This window comes from Chaetodon trifascialis, chromosome 1 (assembly GCF_039877785.1).
Source record: "Chaetodon trifascialis isolate fChaTrf1 chromosome 1, fChaTrf1.hap1, whole genome shotgun sequence".
NCBI lineage: Eukaryota > Metazoa > Chordata > Actinopteri > Chaetodontiformes > Chaetodontidae > Chaetodon > Chaetodon trifascialis.
The window spans coordinates 22,284,592-22,307,124 of NC_092056.1; the positions used below are offsets into that span (position 1 = coordinate 22,284,592).

The following is a 22,533-nucleotide window of genomic DNA, read 5'->3' on the forward strand; positions in this document are numbered from 1 at the left end:
GTCATCATCGTCACTGTTGTCGCATCATCTCAGTATCAGGTTTGACTTTCAGTGGGGCTGTCAGAGGGAAGAGAAACGAGTGTAAACCTTTGCTTTCTGTGACCAGAGTCAGAGCTTCTTTACTAGTGTCCAATTAAGACACTCGAGTCTTTCAGCTGAGTCCAGATGGCAGATAGCTCACCAGTCGCATAAGACTGTGTTGTCGTTTCACTCAAACAGCATTGGCACAGCATTAAGAGGATGTTGCCACTAACTGTCCCACCCCCTGCCTTCTGCTACACATTGCTCAGATGTCTGAGGTTCTCGTGCCTTCGCTTTAATATTCTATAACATGTCGAAGATATCATTATCATCACTCTGAATGGGAATGAAATGCAATATTAAGAAATATATTCTAAATAGGAACAAGCTAAAAAGAACAACCAAACATGTACGGCACATATTTCTGCATAAAGACATTTTTTGATGAGCGCAGTGATAGCCACAGATATCTTTCAGACAGCACAGCAGTAGAAGACACTTTGGAGACAATTAGACATCAAAATGAGTGACAGCATCTTGGCAAACAGCACAGTGATGAGGAGAAATAAAAACTGGTCAGCAGGACAGAGCAAAGATATCAGAGACACAACCAAATTTCCCTGGGGTATTCAAACTGAACACAGGGAGAAGAAAAGAAAACAGCAGAGCCACTAAATAGCTGTGAGCCTGGCTGTGGCACAAACAGGCCCCCTTCAGAGACTGCCCGTTCTGGGCAGATAATAATAATACAAAATAAATAAATAAAAAGACTGAAAAATGACTGGCATTGGAAAGAGGAAATGATGAAGCATCTGTAAGGACTTGGCATCAGCTATGAAGACAGGCAGACAGGCTATAATGCAGCACAGCCAAGATGGAGGGAAAATAGAGGCATCCTTTTGGAGAAGATGAATTCTCAGATGGAAATCCAGTCCATTTGATGCTGAGAATCAGATGTACCTGATACTCCCACAAAACAGAGTTAATGAAAGGCCACAGAGGGCTGAGAGAGGTGGACATGGACTCACCAATGATAGAAAGGCATCATTTAAAAGAATCTGCTCAGCCTGTATTCTGCTATTATTTTTAGCCAGTCTTGCTTGGCACAGCTCGAGGCATGGGAGTGTTAGTCTGTGGGTATCGATCTCAACAACAAAATTCCATGTAATCTATGAAATTTTGTACAGACATTTATGGTCCCCAGAGGATGAAGCCTGACTTCTCTGATCCCCTGACTTTTGTTCTACCGTGAGGCTCAAATATATCCTTTTTGAGAGAAATATCTCAACATCTATTGAGCAGTTAAATCATGTCACCCTTAAGATGAATCATGTTAACTCTTGTTATTGCTTCACTTTTCATCAAGTGTAAGATCAAAACTAACACGCCCATCAGCCTCAACTGTGCTGTTTAGCAATGGGTTGTGTTTAGTGCTAATTAGCAAATGTTAGCACGCTAAAACACTATGAAGGGTAACATGACACAGATTTAACATCAGCGTGTTAGCATTGTGAACATGTTAACATGATGACATCAGCATTTAGCCCAAAGCTTGGCTTAACACCATCCATGGTGAAGTGGCAGTAACAGATTACTGCCAACATAATATAGTCAATCGTTGCCGAGGCAGATGTTACTGTAGATTTTGTTATCTATTTCTAATCTAATTTTAAGGTCACCATAGTCTGTTTAAGCATATATATTTCAAAAGGCTCTCAATACACACAGCACTATGGAGACTCTCTGGTACAGCTACTGCAAAGCAGGATAAACAACCAAATGTCACAGAGAAAGGATAAAATCTGGAAAGTCAATCTTGTCATTTTGATGAAGCTGCGTACGCCTCCCCAGGCAAGTCATGACTGATGATGCTGTGGCTCGCTGTCCACCGAGCCCTTCACTCTGTTATATTTAAAGAATGACCATCTGAGAGCCACTTTGTACTAACAGCGAAACAACAAAACATGTCTGAAAGAGGAATAATCATACACGAACTGTTCACGTCACATAAAGACAGAAAAGGAACAAATGTGTCTGTAGCTCTTTGTGACGAGTAAAGAAGACGTGGTGATCTTTGTTTCCATTGTCTTTCTCATTCTCTTTTTATTCTCACACCTTCCCACCACGCTCTCCCTCCCTCAAGGCAGACTGATAAAGACAAATGCCATAGTCGGCTATCATTGCTACGCCGGGGCCCAAAGGGCTGCAGGATCATATTTTTCTTTTCTCTTGTTTGATGATGTGATTTTGTTTTCTTCAGAAATAGATTTGTCTCTAATGGCTCTGTTTACCTATCCTCCCTTTCCCCTTTTCTCTATTCCCACTGTGCATGGGTAAGGATGGAGTGCTTTGGGCTGCACTGTCACATTACCTAGAGTCTGCAGACTTCAGAGCTGCACCAAACAGGGCAAACTTCACTCTGCAGACTAAACGCTTTTTCGATACTGTGAATGTGTAGCACACATAAAAATATGCAGGAAAAAAGTTTGAAAATGTGTGCCTGTAATGAGCTGACATGAAATGATAGAGAATGAAACAAGCAAATCATAATAAGAGACCTAAATGCCAAACACTCAACGGGGTTGCTGTCTGTATTTACATCATTCCACTTCTGCTGATGTCAACACTCAATGTCAGCTGACTACTAAACATTAACTGGATAGGAGCTGAACTATGTTCCTTGTTAGTGTGCATAAAATGAGGCTATAGAGTCGATCTTTTCCTTGTTTGTCATATATTTTACTTCTGCACATTTCAGCACAATTAAACTGCAAGCAGAATTAATGAATCACCAATGATTATTTTCATTTAGGTATCTCATGTACTTTTGTCACATAAAATGTCAAAATCATTATTTTGCACGCACCAAAAATGAAGCAAGAAAAATTGGGGCAGATCACAACCTTCTGCATTCTCCCTTATTTTGAACTTTGGAGAAGAATTAGCTTCTTGTGCTATGCCCCGCTCTCATGCACTGTGGCCCCAAAAAGGTCCACAATCCACAGCTGAACATGTCAAGGTCCATCTGCCTCACGCACTACTGATAGATGGAAGGGTGGACTTGTTTACAGCAGCATCTGCATGATTAAATGCAAATACAATCCAATGCAAACTGACTTGTATGACAATGTACAGATTTTATTGAAACTGAGTCCAAACAATGGCAGTTTTAGAGGCTATAAAATGGTGCTGTTCTATTATATTCTATTATATTATATTATACTATCCATCCATCCATTTTCTGTGCCGCTTATCCCTTTCGGGGTCGCGGGGGGCCGGAGCCTATCTCGGCTGTCAACGGGCAGGAGGCGGGGTACACCCTGGACCGGTCGATATTATACTATAAGAACACATAATGTAAAGTGTCATTGTGTCCATCCCTCCCTTGCAGCTTTTTTGTTGAGCGCTATCAAAAATCTTGGGAAATGATATACAATGAAAGGGCAGTTACCAAATGAATGTTCGCATCATTTTTTCATAGGTTATATCGCCCACAGGTGGAGCATATCCTCGACTGTTACTTCTTATAGGTGGGGCTTCATTGTAGGTGTTTTGTGTATCATAGGAGGCCACAGCAGGCTGCTAAGGTAAAAATAGATGTTTAATGGGGGCAGGCAAGAGTATGATAAAACACCACCTCCATATGGAGCCTCTAACACAGAGCACATCACCAGTGAGAAATGAGGCTCCCTCAGTCTCTGGAAGACACTATAGGGGGCTCGCAAGGGGCCAGCTTAGGTATTGTTTGGGCTTCAGTGAATGTGAGAGCCAAGATTTGCAGGCATTTTTACAAGCCTGAGTGTTTTCTCTCCAGCACCTTTGGTGGAATAAAGTGCTCCTAAGACTCCCTTGCCTGTCATCTTGGTTCTGCAACATGAAGACAGTGGAGATCAAAGCTGCTTTCTCTCCAACTGTCAGCCCAGTTTTACCTGCCTAGAAGAAACCTAGCCCTTTAAGCTGTGACCAAAGGAGAATAATGTCCCTTGACGGAAGGATGGCTTCAGGCTAAAAAGAGCCTCAAGGCTCATTGTAGACAAGCTGGAGGGATGAGGAAGAGGAGAGGAAGAGTCAATTAGGTTTTTCTTTCATTGTCAGGATGAACAACCTGGCCTTATTCTGCCTGGTTGTGAAAACAGAGGAAGAGAGAGGGGGGACCTAAAGAGTTGGAGTACTGATCACAGAAGAGCAAGGCAGACTAGGGCCTAGCCCAGGGGTTGAGCAACAGCAGGGCCTAGCCCTGCTGGAGGGCCTGTGAAGCCCTGGAGACCAGAGAGGAACAGCAAGGCCCAGGACTCGAAATAGGCTTATATATCTCTCTAAAAATGAGTCACATGGCAGAGATAAAGACATTCATTCAGGCAATACAGTAAGGTAGGGGAGAAACAGTAAAGTGAATGAGATATAAAACTCAGTGAGACAAAACAGGAGCTCACACTTAAATCACATTCACCCAACACTGGTGAGGTGATTGATGCATGCTACCTCAGCTGGTGCAAACAGGCTGGCGATTTAAACTTCTTCACTTTCTCTACAGCACCACTGATCTCACAGGGAAGAGATTGGCAGAAACAATAACAACAGCGCTAATGGAAAGGAGATGGCCTCTGTGTCAGAGAACACGGATTAGCCGGAATGAAAAACATGAGCATGAATATTAGGATTACACTGAACGAATGACTTTGAATTTGTTTCAGCTTCAATTTCAATTAGCAGCCTTTATCGTCACCCTCGAAGGTGTCCATCAAAACCTCTGAACCCTCCCCATTCCGCCACAGCATGAAAAGCTTGTGAGTTTTTGTGAGCGCACAGGCACACCAGCTGTTCTTGTAATATTTCTAGGGAACACCTCTCCTCTGTGGGAGAGGACGAGAAGCTCACTTGTAGCGGGAAAACTTGGCAAACTGAGATGGATGGTGACAGGTTTTTGTCCTGTCAGCATCTTTGCTCTGAGCCTTCTCTCCTCTTTTTGCATTTCAATAAATTGCTTTTCACCGAGATGCTACCTCACTGTCTTATTGGCATGCAGGGAGGAAATGCGCTCGTCTCTAGGACGACCTAGCGTCCATTTACTTACACAATTTGTCTGACATTATTGCCCTTCCCTTGACGCCATGGGTTCGTGGCAAACACGAGTGTATGATGTGCAGACGTGCACATTAAAGCAGAGTAATGGCTCTGCATTTATAGGAATAAAGTTTCTAACAGCCCTATTTTTTTTTTTCTCAGCAGGGGAACTATAAAAGCCATCTGGTGGTGGTGAGGGAAGTGGTGGAGGCTGAGTGGGAGAGTAAGGTGGATGAGTTAGTGAGGCAGTGAAGGTTGGATGGATGGGGTAAGCGGGTGAACGACCTGAGTAGGTGAAAAAACAAGAGGCTGAGCAAGTTTGCAGGTTTGTAAGCAAGAAAGCACTGAGCTGGTAACTGTGTGAATGCTGGACTGGCCTGGACTTACAATGAGGTTTGGCGGCATTAGTCCACACTCAACTCGTAAGCTGTCTCTCAGACATGTCATGCTGCTACTGACCTTTCTCCAGTGGAAGCTTTGCTCACAGTCCACAGATACTCTGCCTATAGTGCAGTGCTATGGATTCAGAATGATGAGTTGGTGTGGTAAGGGCACCTCCTCCATAAGATGAGGCAGACTTTAATCTGATTGATGCATATGTGAATATTCACTGCCGTTAAACAGTCACACACAACTGAGAAAGGTAACAATGAGACATAGAGATGGACTGAGCTTGAGATGCAGTTGGCAGGTTAATGCAGGATATGGATTTGGATCATTGTGGCTTACTCATACAAAACAAAATGATTGTTAGAAAATGACTGTCTTCTAGGAATAAAAAAAACAAGTTAACAGTGTAAATTGGGAGTGTCTAGATGTGTGCGAAAGGTCCTTAGAAAGGCATCAAAAGATGTTTAACTTCACAGACGTTGGTTGTTGAATATCATTTCTGGATCGTTTCAGCCAGGAATTCCAAACCTTTCCAGAGCTTGGCTGTGACAAAAATCTCCAATTGAAAGTTACAATATGGCTTATATGTCGCAAGGTTTTCAGCTTGTTGCAAATAAAGTAACAAGAAATAGACAAAGATATGTAGCATGCAGGTCTGACAGAGCTGGAGAAAAATGAGTGACTTTGCACTTCAGACTGACAAACATCAGCTTCTACTTAGCAGTGCTTATTAGATCAGTTCTCCTGCACTGCGCCGGGATCAGCTGGTCATGTTACTATTGTAATAGTCATGGTGACTGATCAGAGTGTGTTGTTAGTTCTCCATCCAAAACACAGTGAAGACATATTTGGTTAGTTACACTATTATACACAACCCAATTTTCCATGTTATGTGATTATTATTGTGTAACAAGCTAATTATTTCAAATCACATTATATATTATTTGATAAATCAGATTCCAGACCAGCGGAAATCATCTGCTTTCTTTCATTGTGAAGAATGCAAATAAGCATCGTGTTTGTTCAGTGCAATGTGTGTGGTCTATGTGGTGATGTCAGGCCATATGGCCTCCTCAAAAATTTGGCCAAGTGTTCTCAAGCTTATTTATATTTACATATGTACAGTAGCCTGTGTGAACTGATCATGTGACTTTTAGCTTGTGTTTAGCCAGCAAGAACGACAAGTAGTTGAGAGACAATACAGGAAATGGAACAAACTGAAAAATATGTGGGTCTCATTAGGTTGATATGAGGTAAGATACACCGCTAGTGACTTAGAAATTCTATACATTATATTACAACATGCAGATTTATGTAACTGGGATTAATAATTCATGCTATGGGACATCTCTTGATAGCACAATTTTTTTTTCTCCAAAAATGCCAGTGTCAAAAAAAATGAATGACTAAAACTGAATCACTGAAGTGATCTCAACTTTCACCAGGAAGCTTTTTGTGTCACACTCTACAACCAAACCAACAGTATGACAGTCACTGATTTGTCTGGGAGGAAAGCAGTGTGAGTTACAGGTACATTCAAAGGCATGATTTCAAGTCTTACTCAGATATGCCAGGGGCAAGGTTAGAGTGAATTTTCTCATCTTTACAGTTGAAGGTAATCTCATACGCTGTAGACTTGCTAATTAACTGAATACACAGCTCAGAGCCAACTGCATGGCTGTCATGTTAGCAAAGCAGGGGCTACGTTACAGGCAGAAAGGGCGCGAGAATGTGCAATGGGTCTGTGCTGGAATACATAAACAATGGCCTGAGGTAGCAGTGGGCAGTACAGAATAAACTCCACACCGGTGGAGATACGTGCCTTGATGTGGATTTTTGCCGCTACACCATTTGTTCTGTTACAGAATGGATTTTAAATGTCAAGTCAAAGTGCACCGCGAGCATCAGCTCACTGCATGTTAACCAGTGAGCATACGCTTCCCTTTTACACTAAAACAAACGCACATTTGCATGCAAAGAAAAGGGCGGGTGAAGAAATCGAGTCGGACAGCTCAATGGAGACAGGAGCGAACCGTGAGGAAACATGTCAGCAAGTATGAGGAATGTTTGAAAATGTGCTCCAGCTTTGACACAAGTAGCACTGGCACTGGTGTAAAGAGAAAGACAACAATCCAGAGTCCCTGTCCTAATGATCAGACAAGTCAGCTGTGGAAGGACATGGTGAAAACACAGAACACAGGATTCATGCTAGATAAAAAAAAAAAAAAAGACTCACAAAACCTTTCACCCACAACAAAATCCTGAACAACCGTTGTGGAAAAAGTTAAGCAAACAACACACACACACACACACACACACACACACACACACACACACACACACACACACACACACAAAGACACATTATTACTAGCCCTCGTCTGGTAGAAGGCTGAAAATGGGCGACAACACTGCCTCACAACTGGTCTGCCCACCTCATCTAACACCGGCCAGGCCAACTCTCTCTCAGTATCTCCCATGTCCCTCCCAGCCCCACTGGGGCCTCAATTAAAAACTCCTCTGATGTCTAGTAACTGACAGAGACTCCATCACTTCCACACATCCCTCTCCACTGAGAGTGGCATTAAGATGTTGGAGGCAGAGTGGACTATTGATTTTCTTCTTTTTTTTTCGTGTGGTTGCTCCATCTCTTCGCTAGGCCATCTTCGCAATGCAGGTGGAACTTGGGTGCAACACTCAGTTTACTATGCTGTGTTGTCTAAATTTTTAATTAGCTTTAAAACAGGAGCTGTCTGTGAGATGCTGAGGATGTGTAGGAGAGAATCACTAGTGACAGCCATCAGTAACAAGACAGACTGTCTGGCTAGTTGATAATGCCAAGTAGAGGAGCTAATAACAAGGACAAGGACAAAAAGATATGAGAGGACTAAACAGCCATTTGAAACAAAGTGTCTGCATTGATCCTACTAAACAAACTCGAACTTAATTATTCACCTGGGCTGCATCTGCTTAAACTTAAAGTACTAGTCATTATTTTTTTTAGTCACTTGAGGCAATTCAATAAGCTGTGAGCAAAACATTGACATATAATTATTTAAACAAGGTGTTAATGCAAACATGTTGGCAAACAATTATACATCCAGAAAAATGAAAGCAATATTAGCATTCATTTGCAGTTATGGTTCTTGCACTCCATACTAATGTAGGTCCAATATTAAATGCCTTTTAGCTCTGTTTTTGTCTCCACCAACTCCTTATATAATGAAATATCTTGCTATTTAGCAGGTAAATGCTCCACTATGTTCACCAGTTAGCCACAAATGTTTCAGCCTGCTATCTGGTGCTAGCTAAGTAGTGAACATTGAGTTTATCAGAGCTTTCTCACTGAAAACAGCTTCCTGAAATGACACCAGTGAGCAAAGCTGTCGGCTGCAAAACAAAAACAATGAGCTGAAACATGCAGAACACTCTGTAGAGATGGTGGGAACTGCACAGCCAGGTGATAATTCTCTGTGGGTTTTTTACTGAAAGCAACTCCTTTCACATTACATTTATGCATTTAACACAGTGTCAAAATAAAAACACTGCGAGCGCAGCTTTAAACTGTGATCCTGATCCTGCTTGCTGTATTGCTTCATCAGTGCACAGTCACATGCTGCTAGTGGGAAATGACTTTTTGTAAGTGATGAAGTGCACAGATGAAAGCATAAACAGGGCTCATTACACACAGAATACTTCAATGACAGGCAGAGACAAACAGTAAATGATATCCAGTCTCTGTACTACTGGAAAGCCACGCTAACACGGTGGATGAGCCATAGTTTTTATTCCAATGGCTCACTGCACCAAGAACAAAGTGCAGCGTGAAAGTCTCTGCAGACAGTCAGTGAAGTGCACACCTATTGCTGAAACAACTCCTGTGTTACATCAGTATAGTGTGAGGTGGGTGAGAAATATCATCCAGGATATGAACTTTAACATGACACTTATTGAACCATCCATTCCAGTGTTCATTTAAGTCAGGAACACACCCAGTTGTTGCACTAGCTTTTGTAAGAGGCTTTCACATTTGTTTTGTGTCTTTTTAGATGCCATGAATCTGTAATGGGACAGCTAAAGAGCATCGGCACTTAGTCCTTGTATCTCGTGTTGCTTTACTTATGAAACTGCCTGATCTCTTGCAAAACTTTTTACGGTTATTGTTGATTCTATCTGATTTAAAGGATCAATGTTTGTTTATGAAGAAACCCAAGAAAGCCTTTGTTCAAATCCACAGGAACAGTTGCTGCTCACATGATAACATTGCTGAAAACAAAATGACAGGATGTGAGCTTTACCCTATATCACAAAGAAAAGCAAGTTCTATCCAAAACATTAAATAACTGCCTGGACCTCTTCAAAGAGTGGAAGTTCTTAGTATGCTTCTCCCACTGCAGTATTACTGGGAGAATATATAATGACGGCTTTTTTTAAAAGACATGTCTCTGTATGTCTTTGCCTAGGGCTCTCATTATAAAACAGCATTTCTCATTTTCCTCTGCTGCAGTCTTTGGTGGCTACTGGAGAGACAGATGAATATTCTCGAAGCACTTGAGCTAAGCCGACCTCAGCCTCTGGAGCAGGTCAGCTCGTTCCTGTTCGTCGTTCATCTCCGGACCAAAGCCAGACCTCTTCACATAATTACACCATAATTTGCCTAGTTTGAATGCAAATAACTACAAACACTGCTGAGACCACACAATTGTTGCTTTCAGGGAGGTCAGAGGTCAGGCTTAGCTGACAACCCCTAACATCCTTAGTGCCAGTAGTACAGTATCTTACTTGAGGAAATTCGTCAACTCTTTCCATATCATCACTCTTCTGTGCAAAGAACCAGTGATGTGCATGGTAGGCCGGTGATTAAAAGCAACAATGCTTTGGCTGTTGCAAACAGAGAGACAAAAATTATGTGTTTATTTATAGAGCGGGGATGTGAGATCAGTCAGATCCGATCACAAGTCAGTTGAGACGCATGTGTTGATGCACTGACGTAATGCCATGTATGAAATGACGCACTGACAGCTGTCCATTTGAGATCCAGTCACAGACACATGTTAATGCCAGGTATAAACCTGACCTTAGAGACCGACTCACTTAAACAAAGCAAAGCCTGAAACCACAGAAAGGGAAGGATTTAACTTAGCTTTGTTTCATATATCTTGCATAACTCACTGTTATCTTAAATAAATGACTGCAGTCTCACAGTTAACTCTGAGATCCATTGTGATATGAAATGATTAAAAATAGATTTTAACCTTTTAATCGCTGAAACATTTTACAACGTCCTTTAAGGGCTCAGCTGGATCAAAACATATAGCTCCTTTTTCAAAATCTAGTTCATCCATTTATTGAGTTGGAATCATAAAACATTTTCTTTTCTCATTTTTGACTGAGTGTGTTTGAAGTTCTTATAAAACACACTGTAACCCCAAATCACTGCTCAACTTAGTAAAAGTAACATTATTTATAGCAGAAATTACATTAAAATATAACATTTATGGCACATTTCCATTCTTTTTTTTATTGCAGTCATTTTACAAAAGCAAAAAGCTACTCGGGGCTGTGCTTTGACAGTTCTTTTAGAAGAGTCCCTAACAATGCCTCTAAGCTGTTCCAAAATCTCTGTCAAGTACAGCTTCTCATGGCTTATTGCTTAAATATACTTTGTCTCCTTCCAGCACTTTTAAAATATGATATCCTGGACAGACTGAAAAAATGACTCTGTAAATCTTTCTCTCAGTGGAACATAGCTAATCATGGTCTCACAACTCGTGTGTAGCTACGTTATTTAGCCTGAGAAAATGCTCACCCGCTGGCTGAGAAAGGAGTCAGGGACATTATGTTCATACCAGTGTCCCACAAGGGTAACCCTTTCCCCAAAACCAATATATTGCGACTAAAACAAGGCGAGCTTATGCACAAATAAGGACGCCCATGCTCTCATTTATCAAACTGAGGGCTTAGAGCAATTTAAGTAGGTTCTCAAATAATCCAAGAGAGAAACAAAACAAAAGATTAAACCTCACATTGATCAACCTTTAAGCATTAAAGCAGCATGACAATCAAAAGGTCGACAAATAAATAAAAGTTATTTACACCAATAAACAAATTTGATCTTTTTTTTCTCTTGTTATGCCCTTCAGGCTGCAAGCTTTAATTAAATAAGTATGTTCAGCTGTCCTTGAACAGTCACCTAACCCCTAAACGTCTCCTGTGGAGCGGCGCAGTGACTGGCAGAACCAGTTTGTGGTTGTTCCCAGGTGTGAGTGTGTGATCCAGGACACTGCTATAAACAGCCTGCATGCTAAGCAAGCATTTTCTGAGTAAATAAAAACAAAAGTGACTCTTTTACTTGGGCCATGACTATGAGGCAAATTTCTTCCAACAGAACAATGGTTACATGCATCGTCACAGTCAGTAGTTTTCAAACAGTGGCCTGTGGTTTTAAACAGGCCATTATCATGGGTACAGGCCTTGATTATAATTACGGGTAGACCAACACGCTATTATAAGGAGCTTGCAGATGTACCAGTACACTTTACAGTATATTCACTGTCCAAACTACTTCAAAACACTGAGAAGCGATTAAGTCACATTTACTATACAGTATGTGATGGCCAATTTGTCCAAATGTGTGCAGTGCATATTATACATCCAACTTAAAAGCAGCCACAGAGTGGGTGATCATTACTTCTCCCAGCAATTAGTTCCTAACACTCTGTATTGTTCTCTTTTTAGTTACACAATAGACCTCTATAGGCCCACTGCTCCAAAATGACAGGAAGACCTTGAAGCAAATGTAAAAAAGAGTTTGCTCTCTTTTCCTTGCTTTTTTTTTTTGACACCATTATGATGCAAACTGCTGCCATCTTTGAAGCTGTCTGCCCCCTTGCTTTAAAATGTATGATAAATAACAGGAAAATACTGGCGGACACATTATTTAAAACATTCTTATAAATCAATGGCAGATTTACTATGTACAGGATTACAACTTGAATCCTATTTTACTCCGTAACCTTGACAGCTTCTTTTCCTGCTTTTGGAGTACCGGCACTAATTCTTCTCGCGGTACACAATACAAAACAGGACACACTTACTTTGGTCCCTGGGTGTAAGTTATCACTGCTGAAGCAGCATATTTCAAACCTATACGCAGTTACATCATCATGTCCGCAATGTCATCACATTATGACACGCGGCTTTACCGAGATGCAGTGAAATATTGAAATCCAAGGGCATCAGCTGTCTGTCTGCCTCGTGTGTCATTGAGCAGGTGTCTACACATCCTGCAACAACACATTCAATTTGTGGGATGCCAAACAAGATACATCATTGAAAACGGGGCATCCCATTTAAGAGTATACAGTACATAGCTCAAAAAATGTGAAATACATGTGTGCTTCATTTATTAAATTCAGACTGTTTTCAAGCTTTCACTGGATGTAAAACAATGATTCATGATGTGTCAAAAGAAACAGTTTGACATTTTGGTAAATAGGCTTGTTTGCTTTTTTTGCTGAGAGTCAGAATTTAGAGAAAAGTTAGGCGGAAAAAATCAATACCACTCTGGAAAAAATAAAAAAATAAAAAAAATTATAAAGCTAGAGCCAACAGCCGGTTAGCTTAGCTTAGCACAAAGATTAGAAAAGGGAAACAGCTAGATGGGCTCTGTCCAAAGATTATACTAATTACTAATTTCATGCTGGTATGCAGATTATTTTTGGGCAGGACCAGGTTTGCTGTTTCCCTATCTCCAGTCTTTGTGCTAAGCTAAGCTAACTGGCTGCTGTTTGTGGCCTTACTGCATATTTAAAGGACAGATATGAGATTGTTATCAATCTTCTCAACTCACTCTCTCAAATGAATAAGCACATAAGTGTCAAACTATTCCTTGAAATCATATTTCCAAACATCAGTCTTCAGCTTTGTTGAACTGAATGTCTTAGTTCCACAGCCGAGCCACAGTACTCGGAAACACTCTCAGCAGTTTAACCCTGTTTGGATTGCTTCACCCCTCTAACAACCACATCAGGAAAACGACTCAACAGCACAAATGGCATCACTCTTCATCTGGTAGAGTAAAGCATCGAGACAGATACATTATAGATATGACAGACTCCTGCGGTGTGGGTCACCGAGCTGTCTCCGCCGTTGACAGAGACTTGCACTTTCTGTGGCAACACACACACGGAGGGCAAGTGCAATTAAACACAGTTGACAATATTAATAAGGTAAGATGAGCAAGTTTGTTTCCTTGTGGACAGTTTGTCTGTAATGAGCTGCAAGTTGGCAGGCTCTGGGGAGACAGGCATGGCTACAGAGTCCAAGCCAGTGGGAAGATATTAATGCATCCTGAAGGGGATGTGAGTCATCGCGAGCTGCTGTCCATTCAAACTGGTATCATAAGGAGCACGGCTGCAGCATGGCTTAATCACAGTCATTACTGTGATATTTGACACTGAGGTTGAAATAACGGGCTCTGTAATAGGTGCGTTTCTTATCTCACAGTGAGTCAGTGGATGCTTACGTATTTTCAAGTCAATCTGTCAGTTCGGGGGGAGTTGAGCGAGTCGAGCGCCACACCCGCTCAAAACTCGTCTCCTCTGGGACACAGCCACACTCAGTCCATTCTTAACTTCCATTTCACACTCGGTAATCAATTACTGGTCTCTAGAGCTATCGAAGAAAAGACCTACCTATCCTGAGAATAAGCTAAATCTCTCAACGCCTCCTAATTGAAAACACATTATATTGCTAGACAATGCTCTTTGTGTGTAGCCAGCCACTAATTTGGACTGTTTGCATGCACAGAACAAAGCAATTTACTGAGGTTGCAAACATCCTTTGCAGGACAATAATTCATGGTGTTATCAGGTGCAGAGTTTAAACATCAAATAAACGGGCTGAATAACTAAATAAGCAAACTTTGAAGGTGTGCCCAGCCGTTTGTTGGTGGCTATTCTCCCAGTGAGTCTGAAAAGCTGAAACTAATATGATTTCATATCGTGAAGCCAAGACTGATGCCAGACCTCCCGAAACCAATCCCTCTTACAGGATTTAGCGAGAGCTGTGTGAAATGTACACTGCAGGGCCCCACCGGTCCCAATGATAGTCCTTGCTGTGAGTCCAAATCAAAATGAACCCGATCAATAACAAAAGAGGGCTTTTGTACATTTACTGTCGTCATAAATACAGTGTCCTGAAAAGGAAAGCGAGGGAGGACAGAGAGGGGCAGGTTTCCACCAGGCTGGGGATGGGCATAAAGATGTCAGACTGCTGTTTTGGAGAGGCTGGCAGTGGGGGTGATCACACTCTCATGATACGATTGTCTCAGAGCAAAGATAAACCCTGTTTTTGATCACATGCATGTTGACATGAAGACAGGAATATACTCAAGGTGTATGCATGTGACAGACACAAAAACAACACTGTGGGTGCACATGCACATGCATATATCCTCATACACGCAGACTGATGACCTTTTCTTACAGTACAAATGCCGGACAGAAAGTGGATGAAACACTATGGCAACATATGTTTTAATTGTGAAAAGAACAGCATATTGATATCCAAGCAATGCAAAAAAAAGAAAAAAAGGAAAAAAACTTTCATGCCAAGAAGGCAGAGAGGAAACTAGAATAAAGGGGAAATGAATCCCAGCACAAAAGAGAGGAGCTCATTTTATCTTTCTGATTGTACCGATTGTAGAGAGTAGAGCAGAGACCAGAAACTGCCCACAACTGAATCCAACTCAACAATCCCTCAGAGCCGCTAACAGACATCCTGGGAGCATGACAAATAACATTGCCTGGGCCATAATACAGGGATAAAATGTCCTATGAAGGCCCAGAAGAGGACGTTCAAACGCCTTTGAGCACTGACAGCAGCAAGTGGCCCTAGTTAATAATCCTGATAGAAATTAATGTGCTTACAATGGTGCCATTGCTGCCTACCTGAATTTATTTTAGATTGCTTACAATACTTCATCTGTCTACTTGGTTGTTTTCCCTGGCTGGGTTCCTGATAACACAGAGCTCGCGTTCAGCAAGAGAAAGAAGGCCTATTTGTGCACCGGACACTAATTAATACAGTGCTCCATCGGGAAAGTTGCCTGCTTGCTGCTCTACTGACAACAGATTCATTTATACTACTGTTTTCTGCTTCTCCAAAGGCTCAGTTAATTGCATTTAAATTAGCACTTTTTCAGTAGAGAACAAGGACCAGCACAGGCGTTTGTTATAGAAGCTGGAAGCAAAAACATTATTCTGGGCAACATATTACCCCGAAGTTGATTGACAGAGCTTTTGATAAAAGATCTTATCAGAGAAAGGCACAAACATGCTTGTCAAATATTTCATGAACAATCGCAATTACTGCAATTTCACCACAACAGTTACTCAAATGAGAGTAGCTTTGAACCAGCAGATCACTGCACACTCTGTTTGGCCCTGTGGCAATGCTAGTACAGCAATGCTTTTACTCCAATTTTAGAGATAAAAATGTTTGAAATGCCACCATGTTTTCAGAGGGAAAAGAATAATGTATATGACAATATTCCAAGAAAACACTCATTGAGGGACTTCTTAGAAGCAACAGACGAATGGGTATGTGGCAAGCGTAAGTACGTGTGGCAGGTAGCTATTGAGATGGCAAAGTGATGTCAGGATCAGGCTCTGAAGAGATAATAACACAGTCAGGAAAAAGTGGCAAGAGGCAAGCTGACACACACCTAATGAAGGAAAGAACCTACGAGTAATGACAAGCCGAACGCTCTCACGCAGACGTGTGTTAGATTCCATCTCCACAGTAAAGGTCAATGTTGATATAGCAATTAAAGATGTTTTTTTAACCTTGATTTCTTCCGTGAAGGTCGGTTTACATGTGTGTGCTTCACAATCATACAGTACCAAATATTCTCCTTTAGGAAATGGGGCCCACGGAAGCAGTTTACAGGAGTAGAATAGGTTACATCAGAGGAGGCTCTCTGGAAGAAACTGGAAGGTCTGAAGGAAATTGAAAGGGTCTGACAGAAAACTGAGGAAATGTTAAAATGTGGTCTTAAATGACATGGGCAAAAAGTATAGTGTAATTCTCTGCAACCATATGTATTCCATGTTTATTCCTGCACAAGGGCTTTCAGTAAGTTGACTGAGTTATGCAGACCTTCAGAGAGTCTGGACTAAGGGGAGACTGATACTAGCAGCAAAGCCAGACTAGTCTCTGACAATTATAAAAAATAAACAAGGACAGACAGCATTGTTGGCATGGCCATTTTCAAGCAGTTGTGCCACCTATAAGCAAGAACAAAACGCACCAAGAGCAGTTCAGATTTGCAGACAGACAGAGCACAGAGTCCCATTAGACGTAATGCTTGGTTCAAGTACCTGATTACTTAGAGCTGTGATGTACACAGTGTCAAAACTCACAGCAACAGGCAGTCCTGTAGTCTCTATGAGTAATATACTCCATCACGATCACAGGTGGGGCTAATGTCAAGCAACAGCTAAGTACACAGCTCCCCAGCTGGCTGACACGCAGATATTGCACCAGTCAAATTACCAGTATCAACACCGTCAGTTTGCACCAAAAAGATCACACACGCTGGAGAACAGTGATGTAGGGGGCACGATCACTGTCAACTACACATTTAGAAAACAGTCATGAATTAATTCATAGAATCCTAACATTTTGTTTTCTGGGCTACGAAATACACAGATGCAAACTCATCAGGGGCATTAGTGACAAAGATGCCCGAGGGGGGTGATACAAAAGACATAAAATGCACAACTGACAACTTTTGTTATATTTTGGTATATTTTGTGAGAGAGAGAGAGAGAGAGAGAGAGAGAGAGAGAGAAAACATTCATGTCTCATGATTTAGTCTCATGTTCCAAAACAAAAGCAAAGCAAATTGTTTAATTACGTTGTGGTGTTGACAGTTTTAGCCTTGTTATTGTTATCTTAGCTTCAAGAAAATGGATCCAAATTGGATCTACACAAATCACACAAATGACCTATTTTGGATTCAAAACGGCAATTGTTGCTGAAAGCTGTGTCCCTGAAAATGTAAAAAAATAAAAATAAATAAAATATATATATATATATATATATATATATATATATATATATATATATATATATATAGGAATTTTCTCATCCCTCCATTGACTTGTATGCCTTTGGAATGTGTGAGGAAACCAGGGGATGGAAGGACACCCACGCTAACCAATGTGAGGAAAAGCAAGCCAGCGCCACACAGACAGGGTTGAGGCTGGGAAGGAAATCTGGGATCCTCTCTGTGACGCACCAGCGCTAACCCCTCAGCCACTGTGTTGGTCAGTGAAAATGCTGGCTGGATAGTAAAATTCAGCAAAAAGTATTCTGCATCACGTGGCGTGATCTCTCTCCTTGTCAGCGAGTCCATCTCCCGCCTGTCAGGCCGTAGTGCCACAACTCTGAGCTCAGCAAACATTTGCGTCTCCATCTTGCTCTCTGTCATCAACTTCTCACCCCTCCTAACCCTGTCTCCCGAGCTCCAGAGCTCTATCTCCCTGCCTCATCTCTCTGTCTCCTTCCTTTCCCCACTCTATACATCTCCATCCGCACACTGTTCACTGTAAATGCTGTGCCAGCAGAGTGATGCCGGGGAAACGGCACCATCCTTATTGAGAGAGCAAGCAGACGGAGTGGGGGTGGTGCTGGAGGGGGTGTTCGGTGACAGGCCCTGAAACCTAGCCATCAGACAACACACTGCAGCAATCACACAGCTCCAGTCGATGGGATACATAGCTAAAGCTCCACATTCAGAAAAGGATCAGTGAAAAAATGGATAGGATATAGACTCTTGATCCCCCAAAAGTCCCAAAACATTATTCTTTTTTGAGGAGAACAAAGTGGTCAGGATATGAGACAGTGCAAGCCATCAAGATGGGTGGGTGGGTGGGGGGGGGGAGTACACAAGCTTGGTACACAAGCTTGCTGGCCAGGCAAGCAGACAGGCCACAGTTCATTTAAGGACTGAAGCTGCTCCCTTCCATCATTCGACTGTTCATTAATACCAGCTGCTCCTATAGGTCTCCCCGCAACTAAGCCCTGCTGCACTCTGCAGAATCTATCAATATCCCAGCAACACAAAAACACCACTTATTCCAGAACCCTGCCTAAAAACTGACCAGCGCCCCACAAAAATAACTGTCTCTGAGATGCCCGATGATAGTGTGCAAGCGCCGTGTGCATGTTACCGGCAGTCTGGATGTCAGGTAGTTAAACTGGTGGTGACTATGAAAGTGGTAAGATTAACATGGATGACTTAACACAGACTCTCAATGTGGAGCTGGTGCCAGCACACACAGTGTTCTGCTCAGTGTGGGTAAAGGGTTCATTTTCTCAAAATTAACCTTGTCAAACTCCAGTTCTGCCTGGGGGACATTTATATTACTATTGCAATTTTTCAATCAGAGATTGAGGAGAGTGTGAAATTTTAACATGCTTGTTCACTCTCTACCTCTGCCCATCTGTCTCTCTCTTACTCTGTTTTTTTTTTAGTCACCCTCACAGTCCATTTAGAATTTTAAGCAGATTTCACCCATTCTAATAATAGGATTCTCCACTTCCTGAGTGCTGCAGCAGTGTGCTGCGTTTCTAAGTGTATACAGCAAGCAAGTGTGTGTGTTCTATCAACTCGAGCTCAGCACGCTCCACACTCTGCCACTCCACCAGAAGAGTTCTGCTGGGTCAAAATTAATTACAGAAGCTGTTGAGCACACACCAGCTGTTGTAAACAAATGCAAAGACATTTTCATTTCAAACAAGCCCCCTTGTATCACGGCTCACAGAATAATGTACATCTCCTGTGTGTTTACTAACAACTTAGGCCGCCATCAAGCTGTGCTGGCGTTCTTACAGAGAAATGACTCTTATTCATCAACACCCAACTGCTGGAAATGGTGATCACCGTTGTTTTAATGGTGGGTTTTCCCCAGTTTATTTGTGGACAACAGTTGCTCCTTTTGCCATCCCTCTTTCAATCTTTATTCCTCACACTTTGATGACTCCAGCGCTCCTTGGCTGGACCTCTCTTGTGAGTATGTTTTGCTCTTGGGCACTTTCTTTGACTGGGTCTGCTCAAGCAGTTTCCTTTATTTTTTTAGTTTGAGAAACAGCAGGACTGTGACAGACTGACTAAAGGAAGTGACAATCAAAGCTTATAAAAAGTGCCCTAATATTGAATTAGGCTGCAAGTAGCTAATTAGAAACTGGTGAAAAATGCCCACAGACCAAGGTGACGTCTTCAAATATCTTGTTTTATCTGACCCACTGTTCACAATCCAAAGACATTCAGATATTTGCTAAACTATTGCTTAGCAGATGACAAACTAAACCGAGCCCTGATTACAACGGAATGAGTCTTCTCGTGCTGTTACTATAGTTACCGTCGCATATCACTGAGGCAGTTTTTTTGATGTGTTGTTTTCTGGTTTAATGTTGCAGATGCATGTCATGTATCTCTGGCATGTTAAAATCACGTTATTTTTCTGATAATGCTACAGAATAATAATCAAATCCGTATTGAAATCGTCCAGTGAGTGTTAACTCTCAGCCGGTGTGCAGCAGAGTCCTGCAGTGTGTTTGGCTAATTGAGCTAATAGCGCTAACAGCCAGTGGAGATAGCTTACAGCTGACTGAGCTAATACAGCAAACAGAGCAAACTGCTACACTGAGGAACATAAAGCATTGAACTGTGAACTGTTTCATGAAACAACACACATAGTAAATAAATGTGCTCAGTTGCAGTAGCTGAATAAAGGTTGGATGCAAAAGTACTTTGAGTTTGGAGTTAACATTGCAGACACTTGACATCAGTGTTTACATTGTACCAAACTTCTGTCACAGAACAAGTAAACTGATTTAGTACATTAACTCCAGTTCCGTGCTGAAGCACACTGCTGGAAAGTGGCCTGGCCACAAATGAAAATGACAAATCTTTATTAGGAGATGTGTCATCTGACGGAGGGAGGGCAACATCTCCTCAATCGTGTTCAACCTGATCAATACAAAAGGTTTCATCTCTTATAATACTGTGGCTGCATGTTAAGTTGGTGAAGACGTTGCTAATTAGCTCCATCATAGTTTTCCATATTCTTTTCAGAACATTTAGAGCTACATTTCTTATTTAAAACATTCTTTCTTTTGATGTTAAATCCACAACCTTATTTCTCAACTTACAATAAAGGCTTGAATCTAAAAAGCACATTATTAATGAACAGCCACCATGGCATTGTCCCTTTGAAGCATTAAAGATCGCAGCTCATCCCCAAGACATAATGCATTCTACAGACCTCCTTTGAACATGCTCATCCACTAGCTTCACCAATTTGTCTATGGGATTGTTCAAAGAACTGTTTATATCAGTTTCCTGAGAGACAGTAAATCAGATCGCTGTAAATCTTTACCATCATTCACAAATGAGTCTTTCATATGACCTGCAGTAAAAAATCCAGACGTGGAGTTAGAACAAGTTTTTCTTGTTAAAGCAATCAAATTATGGTCACTGCATCCCACTGCCACCAATGCTGCCTATGGACACAGCTCATGTATATTAGAAAAATAGCATCAATAGAGGCTGAAGTATTGACACCATCCATGGTTCTTCTTGGTAGGCTGAGTCACAACCTGGCTAAGAAAAAAATCCTCCCTAGAAATGAACTTCAAATGGACATTTTTAAACCAGTCAATATTCAGGTCACCAAGAAGGAAGATATCCTTACTTTCATCTGTCACGATGTCTTGAGTTTCTATCAAAATACTTCGCATTATAACTGGGTGGCCTGTAACAACAACAAACTAGAACAGGCTTTCAGTATTATACTCATAATATCCTTCCACAGCACAAAATGTGTTCCTGGACATAGAATGCAACTCCCCCACCGTATCTGTCCCTATCTATTCTATATAAGGTATGAAACCCTCCCACAGCAAGCTCACATTCATCAAAAACAGTCTCCAGGTGTGTTTCTGACAGTGCTAAAACACGAGCATTGTCTGAGGAACAGATTCAGGTACTCTCATGAACTTGTTCCTGAGGCTGCACGCATTAAAGCCAGCTCACACCAAACTTGATATCAAAGATGTAGTATTGTCACTTTAGAAGACCCTGAACTGCTTTTGTGCACACATAGACAGGAACGAGGAGAATGCTGCCAATCCATTATTCACAGAGTGATTCAACCACTAAGAGTAATTATCACACTCTCACTAGCATGGGCATCAATGCTGACAAGCAGTCTTAACTGTTTATTGCTACTTTCATCCAAAGAGAGATGACACAGACATTGGGCGAGGATGACATGATTGGATCCCTGACGACCAAGCATCCATTTCTCTTGCACTCTGAAGCCATCTATTAGTAAGATGACTTCATTTTGGTATATGACTGAGTGTTTCTGGTTACCCCACTGATGTTGAAATGTCAAAATTTCCATCTTCAGGGAATCAACCTGTAGAGTTAAAAGGTTTGGCTTAAAATGAATGGTTTCAAACTCCATGGGACTGTTGCAAAAGTAAAAGAAAAATAGGAAATGTCACTGTTTCACATTGACTCACCTCACCTGAAAAAAGAAAAACACTCACGACCATCTAAATTACTAGTACAGATGACTCAATCAGCAATTTCTCAAAATGTGTCTTTTTTTTTGAGAGGAACTAGAGGACAAAAAAACTGGCATGAAAGGCAATAAAACTATCATATCTATTTCAAACACGTCTGAAATGGTGCATCAATCCAGCAAAGGTCAAAGGGCAATAGCAGCCACAGACTATTTTAACACTGCTCCCTTACAGTCGTATTTCATTCTCACCATGTGTTTAATACCTTTCCGCTCCCTCAATGGTCCCTCTGACTGGTTATCTGCTGTTTTGAAAAAGGCCAACCAAACTGTTAGAAAGGCCACCCTCCCTCAGCCGTCCAGCGAGCCTGCACTGCCAATCGGCCATCCTGTTTCCAGACAGCACAGTCATTTCCCAGCCCAGTGGAGCAGCACTCCCTGACCTCTGCCTCGA

General features: G+C 41.6%; 1 protein-coding gene across 1 annotated transcript in view; it reads right to left on the reverse strand.

Annotated features, from left to right (window-relative positions):
• cd276 (CD276 molecule) overlaps positions 1–22,533 on the reverse strand; it is a 63,035-nt gene that overhangs the window by 19,753 nt on the left and 20,749 nt on the right. The window lies entirely within an intron of this gene.